The sequence below is a fragment of the Podarcis raffonei genome, chromosome 3, assembly GCF_027172205.1.
Source record: "Podarcis raffonei isolate rPodRaf1 chromosome 3, rPodRaf1.pri, whole genome shotgun sequence".
Lineage (NCBI taxonomy): Eukaryota > Metazoa > Chordata > Lepidosauria > Squamata > Lacertidae > Podarcis > Podarcis raffonei.
In genome coordinates this window covers 380,850-393,266 of record NC_070604.1, presented here as the reverse complement: position 1 = coordinate 393,266, position 12,417 = coordinate 380,850, and the positions used below count along the sequence as shown (strand labels likewise).

Genomic DNA, 12,417 nt, shown 5'->3' with positions numbered 1-12,417 from the left:
TATTTCTGCCTTTCAGCGGGTTGGACTGGATGGCCCTTGGGGTCCCGATTCTTTGGAAAGTGCTTCAGAAAGAATAAACGGTGGGGGGCATTCTTTTAAGTTAGCTCACATGGCGAGGTGGTCCCTCTGAAACTTTACTATTTCTTGCATGGCAATTTGAGCTTGACATATGCTGTGCCTGTTTTTACACGGGGCTCCTCTTTCTGTTCTTGTGGGTGGGGGGGAAATCGGTCCCACTGATATTTCTTAGGTTTGTATGGGCACTGCTGAATTCCTGCTCCGAAAAGGTGAAGGAGAAGGAGGGAGGGAGAAGAGGAGGTGGAGAAAAAGTCAGCAGCCGGAGCTCAGGAGGCGCCCTCTGCAGCCATTTTAGGAGAGGCACGGAGGATGGAAGAAGAATGGCAAAAAAGGGCGGAAACAGAATAGCCAGGATGGGGGGACTGCATGTAGAGAGGCTTCGGGTGCCATTTTTGAAGAGGGAAATGGCTGCCCGGAAGTGGAAAAGGGCGGATAATGTTACCGTAGCTATTTTGGATGAGAGAATTAATATCCGGAAGCGCCTCCATTTATGGCGGTTGTTGCCAGCGGCGCCATTTTGTGTCAGGGAAATAGATGCCGGAAGCGCCTCCAGTTTGAAAGATGGGGGGAGAGGGACGTCGGCGGCAATAGGCGGAACTTCTCACGGATCTGGGCAAATCGCTGGGCGGATTAGCTAACCCTTTCCTCTCCGAGGAAGACGGAGCCGCGTGTTTGCCACCAGCCGGAGCTCGCGGTCCACGGGTAGCCGCTGGCCCCGGAGGGCGAGTCCTCTTTGCCCCTTTGCCTGCTTCGTTGAGAGGGGGAAATGTGTGGCCTTCATGCGCGGTCGGGGAACCCTTGGTCAAAATTCATTTTAAGGGCTGGGGGGGCCAGAACCGAATTAACGGCGACGCAGGGTGTTGTCTTTTATTGTTATTTAATATAGTGGATTTATCTGGCGGTTCACAGGATAAAAAGACGGGGTAGAAATATCTGCAAATAGTTTTTAAAAACACCAATAACCTTCCCTCCCAGAAGCGTTTAAAGGCTGTAGAATATTAATTAGCCCTTTAAAAATGCCTAAAAAGAACATTTGGGGCTTGGTGTCGTCCCCCCTAACCCTTAACAGTAGAGGTTTTTTAATTTATTCTATTTTGGGGAGAAACACCCCCTGGCCCTGTCTCCTTTCCCCATTTCTCAGCAACTCCCAAGTAATTGCCTTGAGATCTCTATTGCATTTAACCCTTAGACAGCTTTTGTGAGCCTAATCAAGCAATGTGCTGAAAATTTAATTTGCTCAGATGAACCATTGCTTCCATCAGTGGTTTTGGAACCAGGTAATTCTTCCAGATTTATCCACACTAGCCAAGTAAAGTCAAAACACATACCTTGAATTGAATGCCACAAGAATAAATGGGGATCAGCCCCTGCTATAGTGGCCAGCCCCAAAAGCCATTTGTGTTGTTAGGATTTTCAAAAGCAGAAATAATATTTACAAAACAGCAACTTCAGACCAGTTTTGGACACTTGCAGCACTTGTTAAGAGGTGCTCTAAAGAAAAGCACTTTCTACATTCATGAGCCTCATTTTTTCCCCCTATTGCTGGAGGTATAAATGTTGTTAGCAATGTGCAATCACCCTGAAGGCTTCAGGCCTGCTCCTGACTGTTGAAATGCTCCTGGGGAGGCTGTAAGTCACTCAGTAAACTCTGCTTCCAGTCAGTAAACTGATTGCAAGATGTCCTTCATGGCATAACTTGCAGCTGCAGGAGAAGATGTGGATACATAATGAAAGTGTCCTATACCTAAATGAAAGTGTCATTTAAAAGTGCAACATCTAGCAATTAAATTCAATCACCTTTGAACAGAAGGTTGTGACACCTGCATATTCCTGGGTTGCAGCGAGCTGGACTTGATGACCATCACAGGATTCTTTGGAAAGTGCTTCAGAAATAATAAACAGAAATAGCATTCATTTAAGTTAGTTGTATGATGGCACAGTAGTCTCACTTCCCTGTAAACTACCGTATTTTTCGCCCCATAGGGCGCACCTAGTTTTTTGGGGGGGAATAAAGGGGGGGAAATTATTTTTTCCCCCAGGCTGTGCTCCCCGGGTTTCGGGCTGCAGGCTGCTGTCCGCAAGCCTTGGGAGCCCGGCAGGAAGTCGTGCCAGTCTCCCCAGGCTTGCAGATATCTGCCTGAAGCCCGGGGCGCACTGCTCAGCGCGCCCCCGGCTTCGGGATGCAGGCTGCTATCCGCAAGCCTAGGGTGGGAAGTCGCGCTGGTCTCCCAAGGCTTGCGGAGAGCTGCCTGAAGCCCGGGGTGCACTCCGCTGCGCTCCCCAGGTTTCGAGCTGCAGGCTGATGTACGCAAGCCTAGGGAGCCCGGCGGGAACTCCCGCAGGCTCCCAAGGCTTGCGGATAGCTTCCTGAAGCCTGGAGAGCAAGAGGGGTCGGTGTGCACCGACCCCTCTCGCTCTCCAGGCTTCAGCAAAAGCCTGCATTTCCCCCATAGGACGCAGACACATTTCCCCTTCATTTTTGGAGGGGAAAAGGTGCGTCCTATAAGGCGAAAAATACGGTACTTTATTACTCCTTGCACTGCAATTTGAGCTTGATATATCCTATGCCTGTTTTTACATGGACCCCCTCTTTCAGTTTTTCTGAAATAAACCTGTCCCACTGATATTTCTCTTTTTTTTTTTTAATTATGTTTATTAAAATTTTCGCAAAAAATATGAAAGAAAAACAGAAAAGAGAAAAAAAGAAAGAAGAAAGAAAAGAGAAAGAAAAAACAACAGTTGAAAAAGTTTACCTTAATTACATTCCGTGCCCAATTTCCTTGACTTCCCCACACCTGCCCTTCTTGTATTCCAATTCAAAAAAAAATCCAAAATCCTTTATTAGGCATATCACACCTCACATTAACAAACAAACATCATATACAGACTGTATAAAATACGGGCTCAGCGAACACAATTTATCCCAGTCCTATTCTTAACTCCAAAAAATAAATCAATGTACATAAATAATATAATACAACACAGCAACATCACCTACCATTAAAAACCACTAAGTCTCTTTATCATGGCCCATTCTTTCTTCATGGACAGCACTTAAAAATTCAGCCGCTATTAAAGTAATTTGATCATCGCTGTCCGCCAGCAGGTCCTGAACAGTTGGTTGTGTAAAAAACTGTCTATTAAATTTTAGGGCCTCAAATAATTGTCTTCTGGCATAGCTGCCAAAATCACAGGAAAAGAATATATGCTCTAGAGTATCGGGTTCCTGTTTTCTGCATTTATTGTATTCCAATTCCAATTTTTAGCTCAGCAATTTTTGTCCCCCCACTTTACCTTGTTTCCTCTAATTCAATTTACTTAATCAATTTTAACTTCTAAACCTCAATCTTTATATTTCAAAACTTATTCTTAAAATACTTTTCCTAAATTCCCCCCATCAATTTAATTAACCTATTTTAACTTAACAATCTCAATCTTTATACACCAACACTTATTCTTAACAATCTTTTGCTAAGGTCGGCCCCAAATCTCTCCCCAAAATCCCCATTTTTATGTTAGTGGCAAAAGCCAACTTAATTAAAACAGAATATATTTATACACCCTTTGGATTCCCGAAGCCCTACCACCCCCTTTCCCGGTTTCGATCCCCAACCAAAGTCCATCAGTCCATCCAAAATCAGCCTGGCGATCTCACATCCGAGGCACTTAACCCACTCTCAATTTCTCTCTGCCGGTTTTCTTGATAGTCCTTTATTTTAAATTCCGAATCTCGAAAAGGCTCTGTTCCAATAAGGTCCATATTTCTTCCAGCCAGACCCCCATATTTAACAATGGAGCCAAAATCTTGTTTCTTGCTTCTCATAAGTCCAAATGTCCCAAAGGCTCCAAATTCTACATTGGCCATATTTGTATTCCATATGTCTTCAGATCCCCATAAGAGGAGATCTCTCCAATTTCCATTCTTCACTTCCAGCCAGACTTTCATCGTCATGTTCTTATTTTCCATTATTTCCAACTTAACAGGCCTCTGGCTCTCTTTAGTCGTCTGCAGCATCACAGCGCCTCCTTCTTTCTCATGTTCCTCTTTAAACGCCACCTCAAATGACTCAAATTCCTTCTCCTGTTTGGCTGTAAGGATTTTTGGATCAGCAACAACACTTCCCTGTTCATCTGCAGGAGCTTGAATCATATCCTTTCCAGGCTCAGCAACTTTATTTACTGTTCCCTTCATTGTTATTACATTCATAGTCAAAATATTTGTCTGCTCCTGTAGTTTTCCCAAGAGACGGAAGGTCTTTTCCAATTCAGCCAGTATTTTTCCACTTACAGCCATTTTTGTATAATAATAATAATAATAATAATAATAATAATAATAATAATAATTTATTATTTATACCCCGCCCATCTGGCTGGGCCTCCCCAGCCACTCTGGGCGGCTTCCATAAAAACCAAAAATACAAGGCGGGTAGGCTGACTTCCTTTTAAACACCTTACCCGATCGTGCCGAATTCCCAAAAATAAATTTCCCTTTTAAGTCCAATTACCGTGTTACTCACGGGTCGTTACTTTTGATCCAAATGTTAAAAGGAAGAAGTTAGCGCTCTCCGTATTTTTGTAATGTCCTGAACCCCCTCTAGAGGGATTCTAGTTAATGTCAACCTTTTCTTCTTTATTTTTAACAATTTGTTACCAAATTGTATCAAATGTAACCAGCAAAGACAGCAGAGACACAGTTCTCCTTTTTTCCCCCAACTTTGACAGCTAATTTGACAGCTGTCAAAATCTATAAACCTCTTCCGCAGGCTCTCTCCCCGATCGCTCCCGGGTTTTGGGGGAGGAGTGAATTCCGTTCTCAATGTTAGCTCTTATCCTCCAGCACAGTCACTTAAATTGGCCCAATATAAAGTTAATTGCTTTTTTCCACAAAAAGAAAGGTATTCTCACAACCTTAGTAATAAAATCCTTGCTTTACGATGTTTACAAGGCGGGTAGGCTGACTTCCTTTTAAACACCTTACCCGATCGTGCCGAATTCCCAAAAATAAATTTCCCTTTTAAGTCCAATTACCGTGTTACTCACGGGTCGTTACTTTTGATCCAAATGTTAAAAGGAAGAAGTTAGCGCTCTCCGTCCATGGCTTGCGGCTTCACTCAGCAGGGGAAGCAGTCGAACTCTCAGCACCACGCCTCCCTCCGTCCCCCGTTCCACAGCCTTTAAAAAGGCTCCTTTGCGGGTCGGGGGGCGCAAATGGTGCCCACCGAGTCACCAGGTCCACAGGCTTCAGCGCCTGTGGTTTCTAAGGGTCCCCGCGTCGCCGCCGCGGCAGAACCCGATCCCTGCTGAGCAGATTCCCTCCGGAGCTCGGAGGGAATCCGCCATTAGACGATGGCGCCAACCCGGAAGTCCCCACTGATATTTCTCAGATCTGTATGGGCTCTGCTGAATTCCTGCTCCAAAAAAAGTGGAAACACTATGACAAGCTTAAAAAAAAATGTATAACTTTATGAAAAATACAGAAGCTTTTCTACTAGGGATAATGGACACAGGTATAGCAAGAGAAGATCAGAAAATATTCCTCTATGCCACAGGAGTGGCAAGGATCCTAATTGCTAAAAACTGGAAAAAAGAAACTGTGCCAACAAAAACGGAATGGCAAGACAAACTGTATATTGAACTGGCTAGATTAACAGAGGCAATTAGAGATCACACTAGACAAAGAGTTTCAAAAAGCATGGGGGGAAAAGCAGAGAATACTTCACAAAACAGTGCCCTAAAATACATATGAGCTTCCTTGCAGTGGGTTGGACTTGATGCCCCTTTCATGTCTCCCATGCTCCCTGTCTCTCTTCCTCTCCTTTTAATGACACTTCCCCCATTTTTTTTCCTAGCTGGGCCTCCCATTTCTTAGCTGGGCCGCCTCTGGGAACCCAAGTGCTGGCACCTGCAACTTCGCCTGCTGGCATTGCTCTGACGAGATCCATTGTGGTAAGTTTTGGCGTCACCAAAGACCGCTGGGATTGCTCTGACAAGATCCATTGACACCAGTTTTGGCGTCACCAAAGGAATCAGGGAGATGTGCTTCAATTCCCCTCGCAGATAGTATTTAACCCATCACGGCATCTCTCAAAGCATAGGAACTGTAGTTTCCTATGGGGGGAGAGAATATTCTGCGCAACCTTTCCCAAGGGAACTCTGGGAGTTATAGCTCTGAGAGGGTCTCTTTGGGAAACGGAACAAACTACAGTTCCCACGATGTCCCCCCAAAGCACCCTGGGAACTATTGCTTGCTCTGGGTGAATCATAGAATCATAGAGTTGGAAGAGACCACAAGGGCCATCGAGTCCAACCCCCTGCCAAGCAGGAAACACCATCAGAGCACCTCAGGTGTTGAGGGTTGTGGCATCTGAACAGTAAACAATCTGTCCTTGGATTCCACAGTATACTTGGATTCCACAGTATCCTTGCCGTCCCAAGCCCATTTCTCTTCCTAGGGAACTCTGGGAACTGTAGCTCATGGGAGGAACAGCACTTGGTGCCCTGAACTCTGGGAACCAATGGGCTGGCACCGCCGAGTGTCGCCTTGGCCTGCGACTTTGAAGGCACCACCTGCAGCTGGGAGGACGTCAGCATGTCTGGGTACTGGTGGCGCCCAGGGTGGGGCAGAGGCTGGGTGCGCGGCCCCAACTCCCCCTTCAACCACACGCTGGGCACTGACCAGGGTAAAACTTGCTTCATTTGAAAGGCAGAGAAGCATTGCTAAGCAGTTAGAGCACCCCTTTGACCTGGTGCCCCCCAACCAGGCTGGTACATGAGCACCTCGGAGCAGCGAACCAAGCCACCTGACTCCGCTCCCTGACCATGAGTGACGCGGCCACAGCCTGTGAACTCCGCACCTGGTACAGTATGGCCGAGAAAGGTAAGCTTGGGGCACTGGTGGTCAGAAATCCAACAGGCGCAGAGCCATGTACTTGGCCTTTTTCCCTGTGTGGAGGAAATGCCACCAGGCACAGTTGTCGTAATTCCATATTGATATCACATATTACATTTCTAAGCTGCAGGACATATCGTGGTGATATCATATAATTATTATTTATTGATTTCCAGACTACTGACCCGCCTGGTAGGGCCGGCATAATGAAATACCATTCTTATCATGAAATTTACTGATGCCCTGCTTCCCGTCCCCCTTTGGCATTCCTGGCAGCTGACCGATAAAAATGAGAGCGGTTGAGACAAGATGTCATTCTGCAATTCTCGCAGGGTCCTATCTCCTCTGTTTATATATCTATGGTTCCCATCTGCAAGGGTCAGGCTAGATGACCCCTGGTTCCTCACCCCTCCGCCCTTCCCCTGCAGGACTCAACAGGAGCTTCCCAGTGGAGCTGAGCCATAGAAGCCAGATTGTCCCCTGTGGCGAAGCCCTGCGTCACCCTCAGGCGCCCGGCGCCCCCTGCTGGCCTACACCGGAAGAATCCACAGTGCTTTCCAGGTGGGTCTTGGGCTCCTCACCCTCCCCGGCTGCTCCTTATCTGGAGCATGTCAAGAGCGCAGGTGACCTTCTCGGTGATGAGTGTGGCACTGGACAATGTGTAGTTCAGGAACTGTCGCCCCCAAAGTAAAGCTTTATTTTCCGCCTCCCCAAAACCTGGCCAACCAGATAGATTGCTTGGAGGCAACCCATTAATCGTCCCAACATTTCCAGGTCCCCGGAGCTGCGCCCCAGGCGAGCCGTGCCTGCCAAGCGGCTGCGTGGCCCCTGCCCACACCGAGGACTGTGGTGACGGTGGAGATGAACGGGGTTGTGGTGAGCGGTCAAGGGGGCATTCAAGGCCAGGGGAACATTGGCACCACCAGAAGGGAGGGGGTTACCAGTGTCGCAGGAAACCCCCCCCCAATCATTCAGTTTGTACAAACTTCACACACACTCACACTCACACACTACATACGCTACACTTTTGTTATAAATTCATAGAAAATCGGATTTGCACTGTTCCACTTTTATTTTACTCCATGAAGGAAGGACTACAAAATGGGGAAGGTTTGATACAGGGCAGCTATAATCCCTTCAGCACATACACAGGTTGCTATGCCAAAGAACTTGCATATGGGAGTGGATTCGGCACGGACTGGAACAAAGGACAATAATCAGCTCTTCCCTCTGGGGGCAGGAAACTGCAAACTCCCCTCTGTCACCTGGAAAGTACTCATGGGGAGGGGGAAAGGGGGAACACTTTTGATACGACGGTCATGTCGCCTTTCAGGGAGGTGCTGAAAAGGCGGATGAAGCAGCAGACCATGGACAGGTTCTTCAGCAAGAAGCAAAGAGTGGAAGAGGAACCTTCTTCGAGTGGTCCCCCAGAGTCTTAGAAAATGTACGGTACACTTTGTTGATTTTTAAATGTTTTTCTGTCATGTTTAGAAACTTAATTTATTGTTCCTTCAATTTTTGAACTGCTCTTTACAGTATGTGTGACTTTAAAGAGCAGTTAATAAACTCTTGTTGTACCAAATTTGGCTTTGTTTGGACTTTTTTTGACCATAGGAATGCATTAATTGAATTTCAATGCATTCCTACGGGATTTCGTGCTTCGCAAGACGAAAAATTCGCTAGACGAAAAAACTCGCAGAACGAATTAATTTCGTCTTGCGAGGCACCACTGTATTCCTCTTTGTTGCGGTTAGTGGCTGTGGACATGGCATAACATTACAGCACATGACTCCACCCCCCAAGAATTATGGGAACTGTAGTTTGCCCCTAAACTATAAGTCTCAGCACAACACATGACTGGCTTATCATAGAGACCACTGCATGCAAAAACTTGTGGTGCGCCTTATATTTACCCTGGGATCCCAACCACCCTTGCCCAGGACACCAGACTCAGCTCTACGGCTGCAAATATAACATTTGAAGTGTTTAAGGTGCATTATACAAATGTGACGCTAGATTGGAATTGTGAGGTTATGGCAAATTCAATATATTCTTCAAAACACCTTTTTTTTGAAAAAGTGTTTTCATTTTTTAGATTCCACCACTCACACAGGTTCAACGGAGTTGCTGTCCATCTGAAGATCATAAGGCCTTTTTTTTTAAATAAATTTTTTATTGATTTTCCAACATAAATTATAACACATTACAACTTACAATACAAAGACAAACAAACATATAAACATGTATAATTTCATAACTTTTTTTTCTTAAACCCAATTTCAACGACTTCCCCATGCCTCCCTTTTCTGCATCCCTGTTTTAAACTTTTTCAGCAACCCCTGATCTTAATTACTTATAATTCACTTTCTTTAATCTTTTTCTCTTACCCAATCATTTGTCGCTGCAAATCTGCTTTGCCTTACCCATGACATTTTAACACTCAATAATTTTACAGCAGTTCTTAAGATAAAGTTTAAATTTCTTCCAATCTTCTTCCACCGTCTCTTTTCCTTGGTCATGGATTCTGCCCGTCATCTCAGCCAGTCCCATATAGTCAATCACCTTCGTCTGCCACTCTTCCAGCGTGGGTAGTTCTTGTGTCTTCCAATACTTTGCTAAAAGAACTCTTGCTGCTGTTGTAGCGTACATAAAAAACGTCCTATCTTTCCTTGACACCAATTGGCCTACCATGCCCAGGAGAAAAGCCTCTGGTTTCTTATGAAAGGTACACTTAAGAACCTTCTTAATTTCATTATAGATCATCTCCCAGAAGACCTTAATCCTTGGGCACGTCCACCAAAGGTGATAGAAAGTACCTTCCGTTTCATTACATTTCCAGCATTTGTTATTGGGCAAATGATAAATTTTTGCAAGCTTGACTGGGGTCATGTACCACCTATAAATCATTTTCATAATATTCTCTCTTAAGGCATTACATGCCGTAAACTTTATACCGGTGGTCCATAACTGCTCCCAGTCAGCAAACATAATGTCATGACCAATGTCCTGTGCCCATTTAATCATAGCTGATTTAACTGTTTCATCCTGTGTATTCCATTTCAACAGCAAGTTGTACATTCTTGACAAATTCTTAGTATTGGGTTCTAACAATTCTGTTTCTAATTTTGATCTTTCCACCTGGAAGCCAATTTTCCTGTCCTGTTTGAATACTTCATTTATCTGGTGATCATAAGGCCTTTTGTGCCTATATCAATCCCTCAGGTGGTAAAATCAAAGAAGTACAAAATACTTTACAACTATATATATATATGTGTGTGTGTGTGTGTGTGTTGGAAACAAGCCTCCTTCTTCGGGAGAAGCTGGCAACTCTCCCAGGCTCCCGGCTTGGTCTCCGGTGACCTCCCTGGCTGCAATCCCCGCAGGATCCAGGCTAGGTCTCAATAGGCGACACTTCCCAGCGTGGGAAATGCACACCCCCTCCCTCCTGCTTCCCTGGCAGGGAAAAGAGATAGTCAGAAACGTCTATTTACATCCTTTATTTCTGACTTTGCAGCACTACAGAAAACATGTCCGTTCACTTCAAAATCCAGCAAACAAGAGAGAGAGACTTCCTGTACATATGCAAGAGGAAGGTCTCATATTACACTCTTCACAAAGACTTTTCCAGCCTGTGAACTTCCAGGAAGCTTCTTTCCCACAGCTAGCCATATCACATGATGTCAACAAACTGGCTGTCTGCAGCTGCTATGAGCTCATATTGTAACAATAAATTCCAACACACTGAGGAGCCTTTGCTGGAAGGCTGTGGGGCTATGCACTTACCTGGGAATCAAACTCACTGAACTTCAAAGAACTTCTGAGAGAATGTGTATAGGATTGCACTATAAAGGCCTAAAATTTTGACCAAGACTCATGGGTTTGAGTCCCATGTTGCGTGAAAGATTCCTGCATGACCCTTGGGGTCCCTTCCAACTCTACAATTAGCGAAGTCTACATCAATATAAAATAAAAATGTGCTTTTAATGAAAGGGCTTCTGCTGTGCTGTTTTTATTGCCATTATTTGGTTTTACAAGATTTTTATATGTATACACACACAGTTTTAATTCTATCAGTGTTTAATTGCTTTTTAATTGTAGATCCCCCACCCAGGTTTTAGCTTGTCTTCTTTTCATCCGTAAACTGCCTTGGGTCCCCATCAGGGAAAAAGGCAGGGTACAAATAAATGCATAATAATTATAATAATAATTTCAAACTGGGCATTTTTTGTTTTCAATATACAATGCTGGCAAGAGAGAAAGGCCACCCAGAGGTGAAACAAGCATATGATCCCCCAATGAGGGATGTCATAGAAATTTAATAAAATTAGTTTAATCAATGTAATAATAACATTGCCTTGACCTGCTTGGCTGAAAAATCTCGCATGAACCACAGAGCCTAGGACTTGTGGATCAGAAGGTCGGCGGTTCGAATACCTGCAACGGGGTGAGCTCCCGTTGCTTGGTCCCTGCTGCTGCCAACCTAGCAGTTCGAAAGCACGTCAAAGTGCAAGTAGATAAATAGGTACCGCTCCAGCGGGAAGGTAAACAGCGTTTCCGTGTGCTGCTCTGTTTTGCCAGAAGCGGCTTAGTCATGCTGGCCACATGACCCGGAAGCTGTCTGCGGACAAACGCCGGCTCCCTTGGCCAATAAAGCGAGATGAGCGCCGCAACCCCAGTCGGTCACGACTGGACCTAATGGTCAGGGGGTCCCTTTACCTTTACCTTTTTAAAGTCGAATAAGCTTTGTTTGGGCTTATGAACTTGGTTTCGGTTTTTTGGGTGCGCAAAATGGAAAACGAAGTCAAGTAAGGCCCAACAAAGCAAGACAGGTTCTTTTTGTTTCAATATGCAGAGAAAGAGGACGAATAAGCTTATTTGGGAAGATTTCACTTGGTTCTTTAGGTGTGCAAGCATTCAAACAAAAAACAGAAAGCAAAGTCCAAACAATGCAAAATCCAAGATTCTTCTTTCTATGTAGATGGAACCCAAAACAACCTGTTTTGCTTTGTTTAGGCTTATTACACTTCGCTTTGCTATTTGTGGATGAATGAACACCGAAGGAAAAATCAAAGCTTATTCGTCCTCTTTCTATTGAGATGGAACCACAGCACCTATGCTTAATTTGAGCTGATAAAAAACATTTCACTTTGTGATTTTTGAGTGAATGTGCATTCTAACCCCAAAAACAGCAATTTGAAATAAGCCCACTCAGAGCTTTATCATCTTCTTTTTATGCAGATGGAACCCAAAACACCTTTTTGCTTGGGTTGGGCGCGATTCTGGGGCACACCCAAAAAAACACCATGCGAATAGAAATAAGCGCAATCAAAGCTTATTCGTCTTGTTTCTCCGCATCTGGAAGCGAAAAGACGGTGTTGTGTTATTTTGGTCTCATTTCACACACACTGCGTTTTCTGTGTCAATGTGTATTAACACCAAAGAACACGAAA

At 44.8% G+C, this 12,417-nt stretch overlaps 1 long non-coding RNA gene across 1 annotated transcript; it reads left to right on the top strand.

The window, feature by feature from the left end:
• The first annotated feature begins 6,503 nt into the window (after positions 1-6,503).
• Positions 6,504-10,956, top strand: LOC128409818 (uncharacterized). The gene is made up of 2 exons (XR_008329317.1): positions 6,504-6,955; positions 10,482-10,956. It is a non-coding gene; the product is annotated as an uncharacterized LOC128409818 (long non-coding RNA).
• Positions 10,957-12,417: the final 1,461 nt, after the last annotated feature.